Source organism: Urtica dioica, chromosome 2 (genome assembly GCF_054948205.1).
Source record: "Urtica dioica subsp. dioica isolate 48M chromosome 2, U.dioica_male_clone48M_v1_H2, whole genome shotgun sequence".
NCBI lineage: Eukaryota > Viridiplantae > Streptophyta > Magnoliopsida > Rosales > Urticaceae > Urtica > Urtica dioica.
Genome location: NC_142757.1, coordinates 38,672,857 through 38,695,462, shown reverse-complemented (window position 1 = coordinate 38,695,462; position 22,606 = coordinate 38,672,857). Strand labels below are relative to the sequence as shown.

At 35.1% G+C, this 22,606-nt stretch overlaps 2 pseudogenes across 1 annotated transcript; both read right to left on the bottom strand.

The window, feature by feature from the left end:
* Positions 1-1,552: 1,552 nt before the first annotated feature.
* Positions 1,553-2,191, bottom strand: LOC149404656 (UDP-rhamnose/UDP-galactose transporter 2 pseudogene; annotated as a pseudogene).
* A 2,968-nt stretch (positions 2,192-5,159) lies between these two features.
* Positions 5,160-16,569, bottom strand: LOC149404655 (ankyrin repeat-containing protein BDA1-like; annotated as a pseudogene). The gene is made up of 5 exons (XR_016295554.1): positions 16,383-16,569; positions 11,215-11,821; positions 10,566-11,024; positions 5,455-5,678; positions 5,160-5,394 (listed from the first exon to the last, which is right to left on the bottom strand). The product of XR_016295554.1 is annotated as an ankyrin repeat-containing protein BDA1-like (transcript).
* Positions 16,570-22,606: the final 6,037 nt, after the last annotated feature.

Here is a 22,606-nt window from a genome sequence, read left to right as displayed (position 1 = left end):
GGTGCAACTCCAAAGCAGATTAGAGAATTGATGCAAGTCGATGGACTCACAAACGACGAAGTCAAGTCATTTGCAAGTAAGTCCAGTTTTTCCGTGGTATATGGATTGGATTGGGCTCAGTTTGTTGTTGTTCTTGATCTGAAATTCTTTGAGTTAGGGTTCCTGAATTTAAATTGATTTTTTGGCCGAAAATTTGTAAAGAAATTGGGTTTTTTCTATGTTGTTTAGCTTGAACCTGTTAATTGATTTTTGGGTCTTCGTTTTGAGAGTTGAATTGGAGTTTTTGCTTGGTCAATTTCAGATAGCCGGAGCTCCGCTCTTGTAGATGACAAAATGCAACTGCACTTAAGATCTGTGTCACTATAAGTTTAGCGTGAGTTGAATTGTGTCTTCAGAAATCGAGCCAGAAACAAACAAGAGCGCATATACTTGTTTATTCGTGGATGGTTTATGTTTGTGTTGTAGAAATTACGAATTTTGTTTTCTCACAACACTTGTTTGCTATTTGGAATAATCTGAATTTCCATGTTCATGGTATGGCATTAGGCATATTTACCGGCCAAATAGCAAGGACATTTGTGACAACTCTCCTGTTTATAGTGTTCTGCTCTTGATTATTGAGTGCTGAATTGATTGATTCTTTGTTTGATTTAGGATTTTTTTTTGGAATTTAGTGATTGGTACGAATTGGTTTATAAATTAGTGTTCTCAGATTTGATATAGGCTTTCCTCGAATTTTCGGGAGAGATTGGCTACCTCTCGGATTGTAAGCCGTTTTGGGTGTAATATTCTATTCAATTATCAATAAAAATACCATATGTTTGGAGCCTGGAAAAATTCATTCATGACCTATATCGTACTAGATAAGAACAGTACTGCTATTTATCAACTTTCTTTTCCTTTCTGCAGATGGAATGATGCTGGAACTTATGATGTTAACACAAAGACTGGAGGTCCGGATGGTTCTATCAGGAACGAACATGAGTTGAGCCATGGTGCAAATAGTGGCTTGAAGATTGCAATTAATTTCTGCGGTGAGATTTCGTTCTTTGTAGTTCGTTTAATTTATGGTGATTATGTCTCTATATTAGATTGTTGGGGTTGCAGAGTAATGAATATGACTGGAGAATGAGATCATTGTCTGAGAGTTCAAAATTTTCTGGTTGTCAAGTATTGATATGTATAGAGTTCATATTAGCTGGAATTCCAAGGACATGACGAGTTTTTGGGAATCAAAGTTTTCCATCGTGTCAGTTCTACTTTGTTGAAACCAAAATCGTCGACTTCTCTTCTCATTGTGATTTTACTTTGTTCTTTCAGAAGACGTGAAGGCCAAACATCCAAAAATTACATATGCTGATCTTTACCAGGTGATTTTTTCCTTATCTTTTTGTTGCTTCTGGTCTTTGTGGCAAAGAAAGTTATGCAGTACATGAAGGACTATTCGGTTAATTTATAAGTACAAGTGTAATTTAACAGTTTTGTGTAGTTTACTCTTAGCTTGTAGCTCAATTTTGTATGGTTTAGCTAGCAGGAGTTGTTGCAGTTGAAGTCACTGGAGGCCCAACAGTTGAATTTGTTCCCGGAAGAAAGGTACATTCACAACAGTTGAATCTACGGCCCAGCTGTAGATGACCATGCCCAGGACCGCCATCAGCATGCCCATGATGTTCTTGAAGGTCATCTCGGAGTCGAAGAGGAGCCAGCCGAGGGTGAGGACGCACACCGTCTTCATGTGCCCCAGCACCTGGAACGACAACGCCGAGAACCGCCCGATGCACAGATACTGGCTCACGTTGCAGAACACCGCCAGCGAGCACGACACCATGATGAGCACCGCCGCCCCCGAGCTCATCTTGTAGCTCGTCACCAGCTTCCCCCCAGGTAGTAGTCCACAAACGGCCCAAACACCAGCAGCGACACCGCCTGGATCGGCGCCGTCTTGCTCAACAGCTCAAACGACCCGATCGAGTACTTCTTCTGCAGCGATCCGATCGTCTAGCCACCCAACCACATCATCATTATTGTATTCTCATCAACTCATATCATCATTATAATTCAAAGGGAGACTCACAATCTGTTTTTATTTTGAAAACTGCATCGGAACAAGGGTTTTACGTGTTTTTATTTTTATTTTCCTACCAAACAAGATTTGCTGCAGATTGTTTTCACTTAATAGGGAATAACACATCTAGATTTCTTCTTGGCCAATAATGGCAGTGAAATATCCTATTTTTCTCTTCGTTGACTCAATGTTTCTTATGGGATTTTTTTATTATCTCAGGACGATCCGCCTCTCGCCCAGCACCCCGTGCTGCTCCCCGTCCCGCCCCAGGTATCTACTCTTCATTCTGTGTATTACTGAAATCATAATTATTTACAATACAAGATTCTTTGATTTAAAAGCTTTACTTGAAAAATACCTGATTAAACCAAATAAAGCTATGTGCAATTTTTTAATCAACAAATTTCTGATTCGATGCAGTTCATCAAGCACCTCCCCCGGCTCCCGTCCAACAAGGCGGTGGTGGTGGGATGCTAAGCGGTATTGGATCCACGATCGCTCAAGGTATGCTTCGAATTCTTCGACGCAAACCGAAACCATCTCATCTATGCATTACAGATCATCTTCGCAGTGAATTGGTAAATGAACGTGTCTGCTATTTTTATCCCGTTTGTGCAGGAATGGCCTTTGGCACCGGAAGCGCCGTTGCTCACAGGGCTGTCGATGCTGTGATGTGTTAATTTCTCTGATCTCTAGTTGTTTCTTAGACCATTAACTGTTAGTAAGTTTCTTATATTTGCTTTGTTTACATCAACTCAAGTATTCATGGTTGAAACTTTACTTACAGGTCACATTCATGAAAAGCTATATTGTTCTTTTTTTTCCTGAAAAGATACCATGTCTATTGCCTCAATCCTAGTTAGAATATTATATGTATAGAACTCATTAGGTACAATTTGGAATTTGTTTTGGAAATCATTATTTGGTGTTTTTTTGGATATTTATGTAAATGATATTTATTATTGATTTAATGAAATATGAGAATTTTTTGGATATTATTATTGTGTTTAATATAAATGTATTTATTTATTTATTTATTTAAATATATGTTTTTATTAAAAAGAATTTCTCTACATAGATAAAATGTAGTCTATATTGTTAAAATATAACTTCATGAATATAAACTACACCTAAAAGATGTAGTCTTCAACAAAAAAAGACTGAAGTCATAGACAAAGAGATAAGACTCCAGTGCAATAGATGCCACAAAAACGCCGTAGTCTGTCCAACTCAATTAATTATAACTACTCTTTAAAGCTGTAGTGTTTATTGACTCAAAATTTGAACAACTACATTATAAAAATGTAGTCTTCAACAGAAAAGACTGGAGTCATAGGCAAAGAGATAAGACTCCAGTGCAATAGATGCCACAAAAACGCCGTAGTCTGACTAATTGACTCAATTAAGACTACTTGTTAAAACTGTAGTTTTTTTATCTTATGTAATTGAGTTCTATATAACTACAACATAACATTGTAGTATTTATAGATGCCACTAGTAAGACTACATCTAAACAATGTAGTTATATATTTTAACTACAGTCTTATAAAACAGATACACTACGACCAAACACTGGAGTCATAATCAAAGAGATAAGACTCCAGTGCAATAGATGACAGTCAGTAAACTGTAGTGGATTTAAAATGACTACGGCGTTCGGCAGTAGTTAGAGGCCAAATTTCTGGTAGTGCTTATTCACAAGCGACAAAGGAGTTGAGGAAATAACAACTAGAAGGGTAAAATGGTAATTTTGTAAATCCCGACTAGCTGATGATATTCATGAAGGGTAAACAATGATAATATTCTGTGGATCCGCTCATTACAATTAGGTTGAATTCTTGAGTAGAAAATAAATTCATTTGAACCGAGAGATTTTCAGTGTCAACTCTTTAGTGGAGTCAGTTGGCATTAAGCTAAACTTGGAAAATGTTTGTGAACTTTTGAGTCCAATTATTTTAGCTCAAGCTTTGTTCATTTGGATCCATGAGGTCACTGTCACGAATCACATCGATTAGGAATAGTTAAACTGGAAGCTAAGACAAAACAAGAACGAAAATTGTCGGAAGGGTATTTTTGTCTTTTGAGACATAGGATGAAATGAATGTCAATAAATTTTTTGACATGTTCATTTGATGACAAGTAACACTCGGCCATAATAAGATTAATTGGGCCTTGTGAATTAATTTCATTTCATAAGAATTTTATTGAAAATTCTTAATGGGCCTTTTTCATGTTGTCATGAACAAAAGAAGAAGCTTCTAGAAGCTCCTTCTAGAGACAATATGGGCGCCCATAATACCCAAAGCAAGAGAGAATATTTTGTGCATAAATGTATCAAGATACTTGCCAAAAGAAAAAGAGGAAACAAATTTGCATGAGGATGCTTAAGGGAATTCGGCCAAGAGAGAGACAAGGCAAGGCATGGAACAAAATATGAAACAAATCCAAGGCTTAATGAAGCCTATGTTGGCCGAGCATCTCAAGAGAAAAAAGAGGAAATTGGCTCATTCTATAGAAGAGGAAACTACCTTATTGAAGGTGAGATCTCTCCTATAAATAGGAGCCTCATTCTTCTCATTTTCAATTAATTCCAAAGTTTTAGAGATTGAGAGCTTCTCTTTCTAGACTTGGCCGATCCTCTCTCTCTTCAATTTCGTTTTATTGTTTTGGCACCTAGGTCCTCATTTGACCTAGAGTTTAGCTCTGCGACTTCAAGACTCGTTCTTAAGTCGTAGTGTTTAAAAGTGCCCACTCACTAATTCCTTTTATTTCGAGTGATTTAGTGATAGAAACCATCGTGGTTGCTCGAGTTGCCGAGGAAAGAAAGAGAGACGTGCTGCGAGGAGACGAGCGTTGCAACTTTCCAAAAGCTTCTCAAAGTTCAAGCTTCAAGAAAGGTTAGTAAACTTCTTAGCTCATAATAGTTTTTATTTATATGTACTTGCTCTTTGTCTAGGTTAGTAAAAACTGTTTTTACTTGAAAAGAAAATTTTTAAAATTCCGCCGCTTTGCGAAGCGTTAAGCTTTTTCTTAAACCCTAGATCAACTCCAACATATTGTTCTATGCGAGACGTGACAACGATGTCACGCTTGGTCACGGCGGGCTAATTACGCAACTCTTCCTAGACGCCAAGCTCAAAATTCTAAATTCCGAGCAAGCGCACCGCTTGGCATCCCAATTAACGAGGAGAAGATCATGAAGCTCCAGTAATGGAAGTATGGACAAGCACACCCAAGCACCTGGGGATTTACCGATGTCCCGGAGCGATATCAAGTGGGCCTCAACGCCTCCATCTTTGACAAGCCCGAGTTTGAGCAGTCGCCGCCACCTGTCCAATCCGAAGGACCACCAGCGGGAAATCACAATCAAGAATTAATGGCCATGATACAAAAATTTGGGGAACAATTGGGCCGCATCGACGACAATGTCCTTGGTCATAGGACCAACGTGCTTTGGATTTTCCTCAACGATTTCGGGGAGCGCGAGCAGGAGAGAGATGAATTCCACCGGAGTGTATACAATAAATAGACGTCCCGCCAACACCAATTGTACGCTCCCCCTCCCGATGCGAGTACCGGCGCCTACCCAGATGTCCCCGTCTACTCGGCTTACCTACAAAGCCTCATTGAGCCTTATCCCTTTTATCCTCCGTGGGAACCAAGCTAATACGTTCCTTCCGAAGCCGAAGACGCAACGATGACGAGGACGAGGAATACGACGACAACGAGTAGGGGAGTTTGTCTACCCCCGCGAGGTTTGTACTCTTCTCCCGTTTTTATTCACATTGAGGACAATGTAGTGTTGTAGTTTGAGGGAGGGGGGGAGGGAGGGAGTTTTTCTTGTCTTGCGGGGGTGATTTTTGAACATAAATCGGATGTTTTAATTTCATTTTTGTGTGGTTTCTAGTAGAAGTTATGCTCATTTTCCAATGATCCACTTGTGATAGCCAATGTTATTAAAATCTTAAGCCATAGATAGTGAAAATAGACGCATGTACTACCTTGTGTGAAAGAAGTTTAGTGAGCTAGGTTGTTGCCAAATTAGACCCAAATTTTGTATGTCTCGAAGCTTAGAAAACCTTGAGGAGTAGCCTAGCCGATCGTTTGAAAGAGAACACCAAACACACTAAAACCCTCTCCGATCCCTAATCGAAGTGAAATTGAGTGCACATTGATCTAGCAATGATGATTTAGGCATTAGGAATAGCCCGTCAAGCCAAAAATGCAACCCATAATTGTTTATCTTTTAGAACCCAGTCACAAAAGGCCAAACCCTATCCATTCTTGATACTTAGTCAGAAAAAGCCGAGCCGATGATTTGAAAATCCCACAAAGAACCTCGTTGACTTTAGTGACTCTTGAGTGTCATGGTTGAGTGAAATTTTCTCTATTTTATGACATGTTCTTCGATTCGTCTCTACATATTACATTGTCCACTAAACACACCACGCCGGTGATTATTTATATTGTTATGTACCGAAAAAAAATAAAATAAAAAGTGTTTATTTATGTCATATATTTTTATTTTGGCGTGGTGTTCTATGTTTTTGTTTTAGAGACTTGTCGCTTGTTGTTGTTGAGTCGAAGTTTGGGGGGAAAACATGAGAAATAAAATACTAAGTAAAACGTTCTCGTTAGGCGAAATTTGATGCCAATAACGTGGGGATGGGTGAGTGAGTGAACTTCATGTGACGGTTGTATTTTTGGTGAGATTTGAGTCGCTAAGGTTGATGTTTGAGGTACTAAAAATTCTATTCCATACCTTTGACCTTACTTTGAACATTACAAGCCTTTTAGGACCTCATTGACGAGCTAGAGATGATGTGTGCACATTAGTAGAGAGCAAATGAGAAGAAGGGGCATATGGGTGTGTCGAATCAAAGCAAATTCTTATTCATTTTCGATTTTGTGTTCTCTTGATGGCAATTGGTAAGACTATGAGACTCGGATTCCGAAAGTTCACGAGACGGTAAGCATTGTAAAACGGTCTAAGGTAACATGAGCTCATAAGATTTCTATTACATTTGGTAGTCGGTTTAAAACTTGAAATGGTGGGTTTTCATGTCTACATAAATCCATAAATTTGAGTTAAGGCATTGACAAGTTGTTTAAGGCATTTTTTAGCATTAGAATTATATCCACGTACTTTTGTCTTTCTTCCTTTTTGATTTATGAGTCTCATTTTCTTTTGTTACTTGAGGACAAGTCACGGTTTAAGTTTGGGGGGATTTAATAGGTGCGTTAATCACGCGTAAAAGACCTATCTCCCGCACCTAAAACCAATGAGTCCTCAAGGACTTTAATTGTTTTTAGAGTGTTTTTGATGGATTTTCAGGTCTATGTAGGTTTTACTAGTGTTCGGGGTCTCAATATGAAAAAATAAGCTAAACGGAGTCAAAACGGAGCAAAAACGAAGAAAAGAAGCGAAGGAAACAAATTTTTCAACTCCACGTGCCGCGAGGTCCATTTTGTGTGCCGCGCAGAGTGAAAAATCTGCATCAAAAGATACAGAGTCTTACGCGCGAACCACGCGGAAGAGAAAAAAAAGGACTGCGTGGCGCGCAAGGTGAAGCACGCGGCGCGCGGTCCTCCTGACAGACTTCGTTATCGTCAATTTTTTTAGTGATTTTCAGCCATTGGATCCGATTGGAAGGCCTAGATTGCTCCGAAAGCAAGTCCCTTCAACCTCAAAAAGACAAATGCTTTCAGAGGAAGTCATGCAAGAAATGGGATACTGTGGAATCTATCAAGAACACCTTTTTCATATTTTATTTTTTCTTCCTTTTTCCAAATTTTCCAGAGTTGTTGTTCATACTTTGTGGCTCAAATTTGAAGACAAGGATTGAGTTGCTGAGTTCTACCATTGCTACAAACTTAAACAGTGTTTTATTCTCTATCTCTTACTCTTTTCAATTCAAGTATGATGTCTTTTGATTTATTGTTCTTGTGTCCATCTTTGTGTATTATTATTGTCATAGTCATCAATATGAACTAATCTCATGTAGGGCTATGGTGCAACAGGTTTATAACGATGTAGGATTCATGATATTAGAATTGCTAAGTTGTTGATTTCCTCATCGATTTTGCTTAATCCAAAACTTTGCTTAGTTCTTGTATGAATGTCATGGACCCATGCTTGGTTTATGTTCAACTCTAATGCTTGAGAAAGATTAGGTTTTTGTGCTTTTGTTTTGGGTTACTAGAATACATTCCTAGGCTAGATATAGCTAGGCTGTTTTAGACTCGTGTGAATACACTTGATTTTAATGCTAGCCGTGCTTGTTAGGAGTTGAGATCGAGAGATAAAATTCCGGTATCGGTTTAGGTTGTTAGATGCTTGAGAGAGATCTATCAATTCTATTAAAGTGAGTATGAGTAGTAAAAATTGTGAACCTCAATAGCTTGTTTCTTTTCTTAGTTCAGCGAATCCAAATTGTTTTGTGAACCCGTGAACCATAGTCCTTCCCTTCATCCATTAGAAATTTTGTGCATTTATTTGTTTAAATTTTGTGACTTGTTAATGAATTTTTTTTTACAGTAACTCCATCAACTATCTTTAGCTCTATATTAGCTTGTGATTTTCGCAACACTATTTTCACATGCGAATCAGACAAATATATAATATTTAGTTCGTTGAATTTGGAGATACTAAAAGATTTGATTTCTCGATCTACTTGTTTGCGGAAGCAACTGTTTTTGAATTTAACAAAACCATAATAGGGTTGTTCGTTATGAAGTTAGTTATGATTTTAGTAATAAACGCTTGACTAATCTCACTCACACTCTTTTGTTTTTTTGTTTTTTTTTTTTTACTTCATCGACAACCGAGTGTGATAATTGCGTTCCAATCTTTGTGTGCAACGTAATTGTTAAAATGCTGAATTGCGTTCATGTTGAGAATTATTTGAACTAGAAAAGAGTCACTTTGTCCAACAATTAATTTTATTTTTTACTATTGTCAAAATGCTCAATATAATTTAAACATGTGAAGAGTAATCAATGGATTTACACACCCCATTTTCTTATGATTCAAGAAGTTGTAAAAATATGATCAGTTGTTAATCATGTAATGAGGATCAGGTGTTCCTTAGATGGCATAGTGATTTCGATCAAAATAAATAAAAGACACATGTCATTTTTTTATTATTTTCTTAGTAAAAATTAAAACAAATTAAATGCGTGCTTGATTTTCTCGTTGGTTCATTTCATTTCACAACGATTGAACTGAATTTTCGGTCATATATGACACGAGAGAGTAGTGCGATTTCAGCCATGATGGCTCATTGGTTCATTATTCATGGATCATAGGACATGTAAGTGTAGTTTGAAATGTCTATATATACAAGGACAAGGTGTCACAACCATTTCAAAACACACTTAACACTAATTCTCTCAAAAGGCACTCGGCCAAACTCCTCTCTTTATTGTTAATTAACATCGATATACTAAGAAGCATTTGGTTAAGAATGTTTGATTTGGTAACAATTTGATTCAATTATAGCCACATAAAATATGAAACACATTACTTTGGTTTATGAAACGTATTTTTTTATTTTCCATTTGCATCATCTCTTTTCGTGAAATTATCAAACGTTCATTGAATATGCTAGTTGGAATGGGTAGTTCTTTGCCAATTTTATATGGGGATAATATGAATGAAATCTCTAGTTCAAAAGTCCAAGTGTTGCACCAAACAAATCCTTGTAAGATTTAGTAAGTGGTTTTTACTCTCTATCTTCTAGAATTTTTCACACTAAAATTAGTTGTATTAATTGTGGTTGATTGTTTGCTAGGATTGTTGAATTGCTTTGTGTTTAGCTTAATTAATTGGTTTTATAAAATAAAAAGCTTAATTGGTTAGGCTTAGTTGATTTTATTGTGTACAAAAAATATTAAGGAAAATCATATAACCGCATATGATTTCTTTCTCTAAACATATATAAGAAAAAATGATCTCCTACGAGCCTATGCACATTCTCTAAACATATGTAAGCAAATATGCTAGGATTGTTTTCTCTGATCTTTCTCTAAACATATATAAGAAAATATGATCTCCTACGAGTCTATCCACACATTCTCAGAAATTGTACTCATCTTTTTCCTATATAAGCAAGTGAATATTCTGAAAAGGAAAAACAAAGATCATGATATAGTATCACTCTCAGTATGGCTTTTCCTATATATCATACAATCATTAAAGACGCTTCATTAATCCCTTGAGCTTCCGTTCTCTATCAAAGCTGTTGTAGGCGAGTATCCCTTGCACAAACACACCAATTAATATAGGAAGTACAAACGTGTTCACGTTCTTAACGATGGGTATGCGGGGCGATATGTATGTGACTGCTAAAAGGTAACCTAGAAGGAAGAGATACAATGGGAAAAACAATGCCATGCTGACGCGACCGCTTGGCAACAGGTAGCAAATAACCATGCTTACCCAAAAGAGCGTCAATGTGTTTGTGATCTGAAAGACTACGAAAGCACGGCCAGGTAGTACTGATTTCCCTGCTATGTGTTGGGCAGCAGGGGCATAAGTATGAGTATTATTATTCACTTTCAAGTTGTCGCTGCTGCTATTGTCGGCCTGCGAAACGCCTCCTGGTGGGTTTATAGCAGCCTGGTACGTTACCGTTGCGATCAGCACCATCATGACCAATAACACGCTTCGCACATGCTTCCCCATGTCTGCTCTGCTACGCGTAATCTGTATCACCTTGCGTTTAACGAAGATTCTCAACCGTGACTCACTAGCCTTTGAATGCTGGCCTTCTAAATCGAACTGGGACGTTGCTTTGAACATCGCGCTTGAAGCGTTGTCGTCACACAACATCTTCCTAATGGCTTCTCTTGATATTCTATTTTCAGGTGTCTCTGTTTGTAATACATCCAAAGGCAATAAACCTTCTGCGTTTTCTAGATTCGTAAAAGCTTTACATTTTAATAGCTCCTGAACAACCTGAAATACCGGATGCAACTTTGTTTAATCGCTGAATAATAACTCCAAACATGCATTGTGGGATTAGTGTATTATATCCCATGAATGTTTATCCTCATGAATAGTAGGATAAAATTGAAAATGTATTGATAATAAGAATTCTTATACTCGTACAAAAATAAATCGTTATTATGTTATAAAAACTACTTACCTCAGGTTGATTCATTTTCACAGCAATGTGTAATACCGTGTCCTTATTCTCTTCATACTTGTTCATAATCTCCAATTCCTGGCGGCTAGAATTTCCATGGACAGCATTTCGAAGCTTCCCAACCAAGAAAATACAAGCACCAAATTTGCAATTTTTCACTGCGATATGTAAAGCAGTCTCTCGTTTAATCGTCAAATCTTCAATTGAATCCGGGGAAGCCCATAGAAAATATTCCTAAAGCTTGATATTTTCGTGCCGAGCAGCAAAATGCAAAGCAGTTTCTCCATCCCTTCCCTGAGCGCGGATGAGGTCCTTATCGGCTTCAACTAGACGTATCACCATTTTCTCTTTTTGATTTTTCAAAGCGAGGTGAAGGGGTGTGAATCCATCGGGATTGGGCTTTCTTGCGAAGGATGGTTTCAACCTCATGATCTCCATTGCAAAATGGATATTTTCTAGCGAAGCGGCTGTGTGAAGAGGAGTTTCAAAGAACGGTGTTGCATCGATGCGGTTTAGAACATGTGGGTCCTCCTTGATTAGGCTGTATAGCATGTTGATATCTCCTTCTTTGGCAGCATTTGTCAATCTTTCCTCCAAGCTCATCATGCTATAAAGATGTGATCCACAAGTTAAAAATTCATAATATTGAGTGCTTAACTGATAACCATTTGCTTAGGAAATTTAAATATTTTTCTCTGGAAATGAAGTTTGATTTATTAGAAGAGATTTGATCCGACCTCACGTGAGAATCCATTGATCGATGTCGGGTTATCAATCTTTGAATTAGTTTTAATGCGAGAAACTAGAGAATTTGAGAGACTAAGAGCCATATTCCATTCATTTGATGATTGATGATAACCTTCAAGAGTTACCATTATGTTGTCCCATTGACTAGTTGAGAAAACTTTAGAAAGTATTTAGTTATGGGTGTACCATTAAGACTGGATTAACTAGTTCTTCTATCTGTAACCTTTAGCTACTATAAATCGTTTCATAATTATAATTATTAAACAAAAAATTATTAATTTATAATCAATATGCATAAGCTTATTAATGTATTTATTTTTCAAAAGCAATATGGATTTATATATTCCGAATTACTTAAAAATGTATACCGGAACCATGCTTGTTCATAAGCATATACACATGAGATACCCTAAAGAAGATTAAGAATTCCTTTCCATATAAATAACTTTTTCTTTCCGACTTTATTTTCAAGAGTAGATAAGATTTTTTGACTCATTACTAAGTATGGGAGTGAATTTTACTAAAAAAAAATAAAAAAATAAAAAAAACAGCGCTTATGATGTGAAAGCATTTAGAGAACTGCACGGTTCGATTTGATTTGAAATCGGTCAAACAAACTAAACCATACTGGTCTAAACGATTTAAAAAAAAAATAGGATGGGAGCTAATAAGAGAAAAAATCTGACCTGGCCAAACTGGTTAAAACAGTTTGGTACAGTTTAGCCGGTTTTAGATTGTTTTAGACAATTTGAACCATTTTAAACTTGATAGTTAAGACCGTTAGACGGTTGTAGACCGTTTTAAACCGGACCATTTTAAAACAGATCATTTTGACATATTTTTTTTTATTATATGTTTCTTAATTAGAAATCGTTCCGGACAACTTTTGGACCGTTTGAGATATATTTTATTATATATAAATACTAATCGGATCAGTAAAATTGTATTAGAACCAGACCGTTGGTCTACAAAAATGGTCCGGTCCGATTTATGGTTTCACCGATTTTTTGTATGGCCATAGAAACATTACTCTTTACAAATCAATATGAATTTAAATACAAAATTATCTAAGAAATGAATATATACACCGTAAGTAATACTGAAATTATTGGGCCCGTTTAGCATTGGTGTGCTTTTAAAAAACTGTTTTTAGATTATGTTGCAAGAAAAAACTGTTGTATTAAATAACAGATAAGTGCATGGTGAATTGTTTTTAAATTGACTTATGTTACTCGTATAAGCATATTTAGCGTTTGGTAAAGTTAATATGATTATTAAAAAAATCAAAACAGGCCTTTCTTTTTATATTAAATAATTATTATGGGCGTTGTAGATTTGTAGACAAAACTAAACTATAAAATTTGGAGGTAGGCAACGTTTGCAAACTTTTAGGAAAATAGTCAAACAAATGAGGTGACACTTGAATAAGTCAGCAAAATTTTATATTTTGTCCTTCCAACTGTTTTTTTTACGTTACAGACTTACAGTGATTCGTCACTTTCTCTCTCATACTTTTTTTTCTCATCAAAACTTCAAAAATCAATATCTTCATCTTATGAACTCGAAATTGAATGATTCCAAATCCTACAGATTCGTAGAGAGAATAGCTTCAAATATAGACCCATTATGTTGGATGAAAAATCATGTCTACTACTATAGAATTCCGTCGGAGTTCAGAATTGGTATATTAATTGTCATTAATTGTCGAATTTTTAAATTATATTTGACTTAAATATCATAATATTAAAAATGTTATAATTAACAAAAAAATGTAAATAATTTAAAAAATTCGACAATTAATGTACCAATGGTGAACTCCAGCGGAATTCTATAGTAGTAGACATGATTTTTCATCTAACACAATGAGTCTATTTTTGAAGCTCTTCTCGTTACGAATCCGTAGGATTTTGAATCACTCAATTTTCGAGTTCATATGAGGAAAATATGGATTTTTGAAGTTTTGATGAGAAAAAAAAACTGTATTAGAGAGAAAGTGACGAATCACTATAAAAAAATAGTTGGAATGACAAAATAGAAAATTTGGCTCGCTTATTTAAGTGTCACCTCATCTGTTTAACTATTTTCCTAAAAGTTTACAAACGTTGGCTATATCACAAACGTGATGTTTGGAATGGCTTAGTAAGTTACAAATTTCAATTATTATTTAGGGGAAATGGTGGCAAAAATACTTAATGTTTAGACAAAACACTACTTATATACTCACTTTTTTTTTCTTGGGCAAAATACTCAAAGTTTCAGATTTAGTTACACGTATAATTTCTGTTTGAACTTAACGGTCCGAATAGTAACGGACTCAGAATAACGTAACATGTGGTATTTTTGCCAAAGAAAAAAAACTTTGAGTATATAAGTAGTATTTCGACCAAACTTTGAGTATTATTACAACCATTTCCCCTATTATGTATATATTAATTCGTATATATATATATATATACATACCAATAGTATGTCACTTAAAATTATAATTTTTAATTTTATATAAATTTATATATTTTTAATAAATAATTATTAATTAAAAGATATATATATATATATATATATATATATATATGTATTTGTGTGTGTGAGTGATCCATATTTTAGATGTTGGGCTCGATAGATTTATATGTATAATACATACTTCCCGATGTATCTATCTATCTATCTATATATATATATATCTATCTATATATATATATATATCTATCTATATATATATATATATATATATATATATATATATATATATCTAGTTCACAGTAAGAAGAAAAAGAACCATAAGTTTAGCTTTAAAAAAAAAAAAGAGATATATATATGTATTTGTTCCTTGAACACTTGCACTGGTAGATTTTAACAGCTTACATGACTCAGTAACATTATTATTATTATATAAAGGAGATGTTCATCGAAGAGCGTTTCGGGTTTTTTTTTTTTTTTTTTTTAAGAAAATAAGATATAAGACCTTAAAGAAAAGTAGTGTTCATTCGGACGGAATATATATTTTTTTATATTAGAAAGATAAAAAAAATGTCTGAAAAAAATCTTTAAATACATTTTTTTTTCAAATAATTTTTTTTTTGAACATATCTCTATATATTTCTTCCTTCAGTCATTAATTATTCCGTAGAAAGCACTGTTTTGTGAATTTTTTCCCGAATTTTTTTTTTTTTAAGAAAAAATAAGATATTGGACCCTAAGCATAAAGTAGTGTTCATTCGTAATGATTTTTTTATATCAGAAAGATAAAAATGTTTTCAAAAAACTTTAAATGCAGTTTTTTCAAATCTAAATATTTTTGGACATATCTCTATATATTTCTTCTTTCAGACTAAAATATATTAATTATTCTGCAGCAACGCGCGGGACATATATGCTTGTAATAATATAAAATCGCAGTGATAATTTTTAATAATAACATAATATTAAATAAGGGTATGTTAGTAATTTAATAAGTAAAAAAAAAGAGAATTATTTTGAAAGCGGCGATTTCTAGCTAACTCGCCCTTATATTTCTAAAAAGCGATCATTAACTTTTAGAAAAATATATTTTACCAAACACTAAAACAGTTACAAAAAAAAAAAAAAAAAAAGATAAAAATAAGTTGTAAAAGTTATATCAAACACAACCATTATTTGTACTTAATGTAAGATAGTGGGTAAAAGTTTTTAAAAAAAAATAATGATATCCAGAAAATGAATATTATAAGGTGTTTTAGTAACAAATTAGCCATCTTGAAATACATAAAGTTTGAAATAGTCAACGTTTTGTTAATAGTTGGTGAGTAGCCATTTTCCTAATTTTAAATTCCCGTCCAAATCAAAGCAATAAAACTTGAAGATGGCTAACTTAAACAAATTTTAACTATAGAACCCTTTATTTTTTCAGTAAAGAGTTTTACAGTGGAGAGAGAGAGAGAGAGAGAGAGAGAGAGAGAGAGAGAGAGAGAGAGAGAGAGAGAGAGAGAGAGAGAGAGAGAGAGGCGAAATAATTATAGAAAATGAATTAAATATGTGGAGATGATTAAGGAAATACTTAAGTGCTCCCTTTAAAAATAGAAACCAATAAAAGCTGAATATATTATTTGTATTTACTGAAAATTCAGTTTTTTTTAAATAAAAATAATATTTTTCAAATTAAAGGACAAAAATGTAAAATCTGAGTGCTTCAATTCACGTATTGATCACATGTAAAAATGTTTAAAAGTGCTTTAGACTAGAGGCAAACTTAAAATATTTATATTGATTACATGTATTTTCAACCTTGTCTTTGGTTTTTTTTTTTTTTTTTATCACTCGTCGATGTGTGAATTTAGTGGCCGGGTCAAACGAGTGCTTGATTGTTTAATTATTCAGACCCAAAACCGTTGAGAATTTTTTTTTATATATTGTTATCAAATTTCTGTTTTACAAGGACGTCGTACCCGGGAAAAGTTTCTAACGTTCTGATTCCTTAATACGAGTTAGCTGATGGCACGGCCGTATCACCAACAATGTGTTGCAGCATATCCCTGATTTCGTCGTTCCCTCCGAATCGCTCTGAGATGTCCAAAGCTGTTAATCCTTCCGAGTTTGTCTCATTTATAACTCAATGATTTTTGTATCAATCAATGCCTTCACGACCTGCACATTTGTAATCTATTAACATCTTTATTTTTACAAAAATTAGACGAACTAGTCGCCTCATAAAATTGCTATTTAATCAACATTTTATAAAAGTTTCAAATAGCTACCGATGCTGATGTGGCAAGACTCTGAGTGAACTATCTTTCAAGTGGCTATCCATGAAGTACGTGTTTAGTGAGCGAGTGAGGATTATTGTGAACTTGTGTACTGAGCAAACGTAAATGGTTTGCAATTTTATAGGCGCATGGTCTGGAATGGATTAATTTGGGCCGTTTATCGCAGAGTGTGCGAAGATGACAATCAGCTACGTCATTCACATGACGACTACCTTAAACTTGGCCCACTAAATTGTTTGGCCATAAATTAAGATAACTAATAACCTGATACTTGACTCTCAAGTCAATTTGCGTGTTGTGTTTACATGGTAAGTGTATGATTTGGAGATGACTGCGTTTAGGAGATTTGTTGCATTAGACTAAAATGAAGATTCCTTTTAGCGCTGAATAGTCAAATAGCGAAGCCACAAAGAGACCAGCAGATCACTACCAGTCTTCTTGAGCCAAAAAAAAAAAAACAAAAAAAAATCAGTACCAGTAATTTGGCCAGCCACTTATAATACAATATTGTATAAGATTTTCAACATGTTTATTGCTATGCCGTTCATATTTTCATACATTATCTGCTTTGTATTTCAATATATTTATTTTCAATTTTTTTCTTAAGAAAATAGTTCTCTATAGTTTCGTTGTACACGTAGTTTTCTAGGCCTAAGGCACTTAGAAATAATAAAAACAAAATTCATTAGGTATATAGCCATATTTACAGTTTCACATTACTATATAATCAACGCTTCGTAAATATTAAGTAAATAGTCACGTTCATGTATTTACACACGTAAATTGACATAAATACCCCACCATTTTATTTCAATGAAAGGAAAAACTAGAAATGTCACTCATGTTTGTGGCTATTTACCTACAATTTACGAAATGTTGGCTATACAGCAATTCCTAACGTTTTAGTTGGCTAGTTGCTTAATTTTTTGTTTAAAAAAAAAGCTCTCTACAATAGATGAGCCATTTTCTTTCTCTTGTGGACCAATTTCTTTTGAAAAACCTTCTCAATGAATCCAAATCCCGGCCAGTGACGTCATCTTGGCGTCAGCCATCTAGTCGACCAAATAGCGTCCCTGAATATTGATAGGCACGTTTTATACGTGTTAATCACCTATCTTCGGGCTTGAATAATCTCGATTTCTTGAGTATTTTTTATTATAATTTTTTAGTGTATTTTCGGGTTAATTGCAGGTTTGAGAGAATATTTCAATGTTAAAGACGTGATTGGGTCATGGCGCGATGTTTCATAGATTTTCAAGACGATTCATTTACTTTTGGGCAACTTATAGCGAAACAAGAAACACGACGTACTCTTCTGAATGATTTTGGGATTTGCTATAGATAAATTATGCCAATATATTGGATAGACTTTACTCTTAGTTTTCCAACGCATATTTATTTGTGAGAATCGGACATCAAAGCAAAAAATTGTGGCCATTTCAAGCACCAATGCAATGTGCAATATGTATGGGCACTGCGCACATGCCCACATCAACAAATTTGAAATTCGTGATTTTAGCCCGTTTTGAGCCATCGAATCCCATACAAGGGCTTATATAGTTCTGCAAACACCTTGAAAAACTACTTGTACGAATTGGAGTCTTTAGAAAAAAGTTTTGTTTATTTTAGATTTGAGTTTTTTTCATTTGGCTAGTCGTGAGAAAATGAGTATTGGAGAAGGGGACCTGTTCCACCACCGTTCATCGTCCTCACCACCACCACAATCCAAGGTTTTTCTCTGTTATGCTCTTTATTCTTTGGAACTCCCCTCTATGTTAATTTGTTTTAGTTTGATTATCATCATTTTTTTTATTTATTTTGTTTGTCTGTTACTCTCGTCACCATGAACTTGTTAGCAATTCTAGAAGATTTTATTTGTAATTCTCGCTGAAATTATTAATAAAATAAAGTTTGACAGTTATTATCTATTTGAATTGAAAGCGGTGATTTCTTATAAAAGATTTATCAAACATTCATCAATTTGTAATCTCCGTATTAAACTGAATCGCGTGTTGGGCATCCGAGTTCGGCGATGTGAACTAAAACATAGTCGATGATTGATTCATGCATGGATAGCTGAATCTAAAATCATATATGTGGAACATGAGTGAAGGTTGATCACTTAGTAGGAGCATTCTGCACATGTGGTAAGTGTACGACTCGGACAAACTTTCGTTGTAGAGGTGTCATTTAAGTACCGTTACGACATACTAGCAGGGGTCGCTTATGATGGTCACAATGAGACTTGATTTAAATCCTGAAGTGATAAGGACATCTAGGTCATATAGTCGGGTTCTTTGACTAATTCGTTAAAGGCTACTGAGATGCTCATTAAACTTATGTCTTGGGAATCCGGAATATGATCTGAGCGGAAAATGATTCACAGATACGGAATCCAGCCTTCCTGAAAGAAGGTAAATGTTCACTCACCTAAGGGTTGACTCCAGAACCGATAGATCGCGTGTTGGGCATCCGAGTTCGGCGAGGTGAACTAAAACATAGTCGATGATTGATTCATGCATGAATAGCTGAATCTAAAATCATATATGTGGAACATGAGTGAAGGTTGATCACTTAGTAGGAGCATTCTGCACATGTGGTAAGTGTACGACTCGGACAAACTTTCGTTGTAGAGGTGTCGTTTAAGTACTGTTACGACATACTAGCAGGGGTCGCTTATGATGGTCACAATGAGACTTGATTTAAATCCTGAAGTGATAAGGACTTCTAGGTCATATAATCGGGTTCTTTGACTAATTCGTTAAAGGCTACTGAGATGCTTATTAAACTTATGTCTTGGGAATCCGGAATATGATCTGAGCGGAAAATGATTCACAGATACGGAATCCAGCCTTCCTGAAAGAAGGTAAATGTTCACTCACCTAAGGGTTGACTCCAGAACCGATAGATCGCGTGCACTTTCGAAATAAGTAACGTTCGGAAGAAACTTTCGCTTGGGAAACAATGGTGCTTAGGGAATATAAGTATCAAGAAAGGTATAACGGAATAATTGACATTTCTCAATACGGGTTGAACCTGGAGGATCTCGATTACGAACTGACTATATCAGTGGATCGTCACGATGAGTAAATATAATTATAGTATAAATGAGGGTTCAGTCTTGGCTTACATAGTGGAGTACTTGACCAAGATTAAATGAATCGACGAAAAAAGAGAAATGACTATTTCGTCTTTTTCATCGAATTTGTTAAGCTTCTATTACTAGCTTCATAGTCCCCGATTCGACTATGATAAAGACGGATAAGAACTCTCTGGTAATAATGAATATCATTATTATAATCACACAGCTGTAAATTGTTTAGTTTCATAGTCCCCAAAATTTGTCTATTTGCCGAATTAAATATTTATTGTGGAAATAATTATTAATTGTTAGATCAAGTAATTAATTAATTGAATTTTAAGTTGGGCCTTATGGACACTGTAAAATTCGAAATTTCTCGGCCCAGTACCAATCAACATGGGCGCCTACTTTGGGTAGAAAATACTCAATATTCTCTCTTTAATTAGTTGCTAGGTTTGTGGAAAAGAAATCAAATAACTAGTTAAATAAGAGAGATAATATTAATGGTTGAGATATTCGCTCTCCATTAAATAAGAAAATAAGATATTGTCATTTATTCTCTCTCATAATTAATTTTCTAATATCTAGGAGAATAATAATGATAGAGATATTCTCTTAATTAAATAAGGAAATAAGATATTGTCCTCATTATTCTCAAATATCTAGATTCCTTAAATATATGAGAAAAATAAGGAAATAAATATCCTAGATTATGATCTGATGGATGAGAGAAAAAAATAGGATTTATAGTCATGATCCAATGACTCATGCTTAACTACAAATAGGAAAGAATAAAAGAGAATAAAATATCCCTAGGAGATTCCTAGAATATCTATGTTCTACCACCATGAATAGGGGTCTAAGAGAAAGCAAAAATCACTCAAGATGATAGCTAAAAAAATTCGACCAACTCTCCTTGTGTCGGACAAAATTCTCTATCTTCCTCTCCCTCGAAATACCGTGATTTCATTCTCGTAAACATGGTACGATCTGAAATCATAAATCTGAGTCATAGTGAGAGATTACGTTTCGGAAGAATACAGTATCATCTTCTGAGTACCATACGACGAGAGTACTAAAGCAATTGCATGAGATCTGATCGTGAGAGCTAAAGCTAGAAGATCGAATTATTGGAGCTCTGAACGGGATCTTGAAGAACTCGATTAAAGTTTCTGTAGCTAAGGAGAAACCCGTAAGTTTTTCTAATGACTCTTTTGTTTAATTCGGTTGCTTGATATTGCACTCATGCTTAATATTAATTAAAGTAAATCTAGATCTTATTAAATAACCTTAATTAATTAATTAAGTAACGTAATTAATTTTTTTCTCATGGTTATATGGGTGCATAATCACCAACAAGTGATATTAGAACTAGTTGATTTACTTAATTAATCGATTCGTTCTTGTGATTAAATTTAATATGGTTTGAATGAAATTATATGTGATTATGTTTTTCATGCAATTCAATATATGATTCTGTGAATTGTGATTCAGGGGTGAGCGTAGAATATTTTTTATTCTCGCCTTTCTAGATTTTTTGTAAACCCGAAATTCAAAAGGTATAGGTTTTTGTAAGTATTATTATTTTTGTTCTTGTAATCCGACAAGCGACGTTCTAGTTCAAAACGATCGGTGAGAGACGGACCCACAACGAGGAGACTTGACGGACTGGAGGAGGGCCTCCACGGCCGAGGAACCACCCCGTCGTGGTGGCTGGGCCGATGACCAAAAGAGGCGGGCTTGCTGTCCGCCTCTCCCCTTGCTGCCGCGCCTCATGGGCTGTGTTGCCCTCCTGGCACGCGGTCCATGCAATCTTGTCGAGCCCACCGTGGCAGGTGGGCTCGAGGATTCGTCCGGGCTTAAGCTCGGATGCCAAGTGGGCCCACGGGCCCACTTAATAAAAAAATTGTTTTTAAAATTAATTAATTAAATGGGCTTAGCCTTATTAATTATTTAAAAACATGGAAAAAGAAATAATTTGATATTGATTTATTTTCCAATGGGACATAGATATGGACCCATATAGAATCCATGGGCCAATGGGATAGGGCTCATCTTGATTTATTTATTAAGAATCAAATAAGACACGATCAAACCGAATCAAACCATACTTCCTTATTATGCTTGTTTATTTAATTGTTTTGCCGTGTTTGAATGCTTGAACTTAGATATTGTATCATGGGTTAATGGTGTCATGGGCTTTCATTTATTTTAAATTATCTAATTGGATTAGGATAGTTTTAATAAATAAGTTGAACGGAGTTGAGAGCTTTATCACCAAGCCGATAAGAGGTTAAGCTGGGAGGTTGTTAAAAGGTCTAGTGCCTTTCCTACCCTACTGGGAGCTTTTTCTGTGATGGAATACTAAAAGTATATTGAGTCTTAGACCTCCAACATTGACACAACACCGTGAGGATGAAAGATCCCATCATTTCAGCAACTCTTCTTCGTGAATGCTATGACTGACGTTCCGAACGGAATGACTTTTTTTATTCTAATACCAAGGTTGTGTCTCTGACATTAGGTGGAAGGAGTGGATCTCTGCATGGCCTAGCACTCCGCTAGGGCGTGGGGCTAAACTTTCTTTAACCGAAATTTTGGGTCGACTCACATGAAACAACCGATGATTGTCCATGTGGCCAAAGATTCCTATAAAATAGGTAGTTAGTGAGCATAGTTATGAAAGTACATGTACTGTGATTGCTCGCTAATCTGAGATGGTTCTCATTTTCAGTAGGTGCACTCCGTTATGTCACAATAGTTAGATGGACTGTGGGTATTAGTCGAATTACCTTTGAATATAAAAAATGGGTCTTTTATAGAT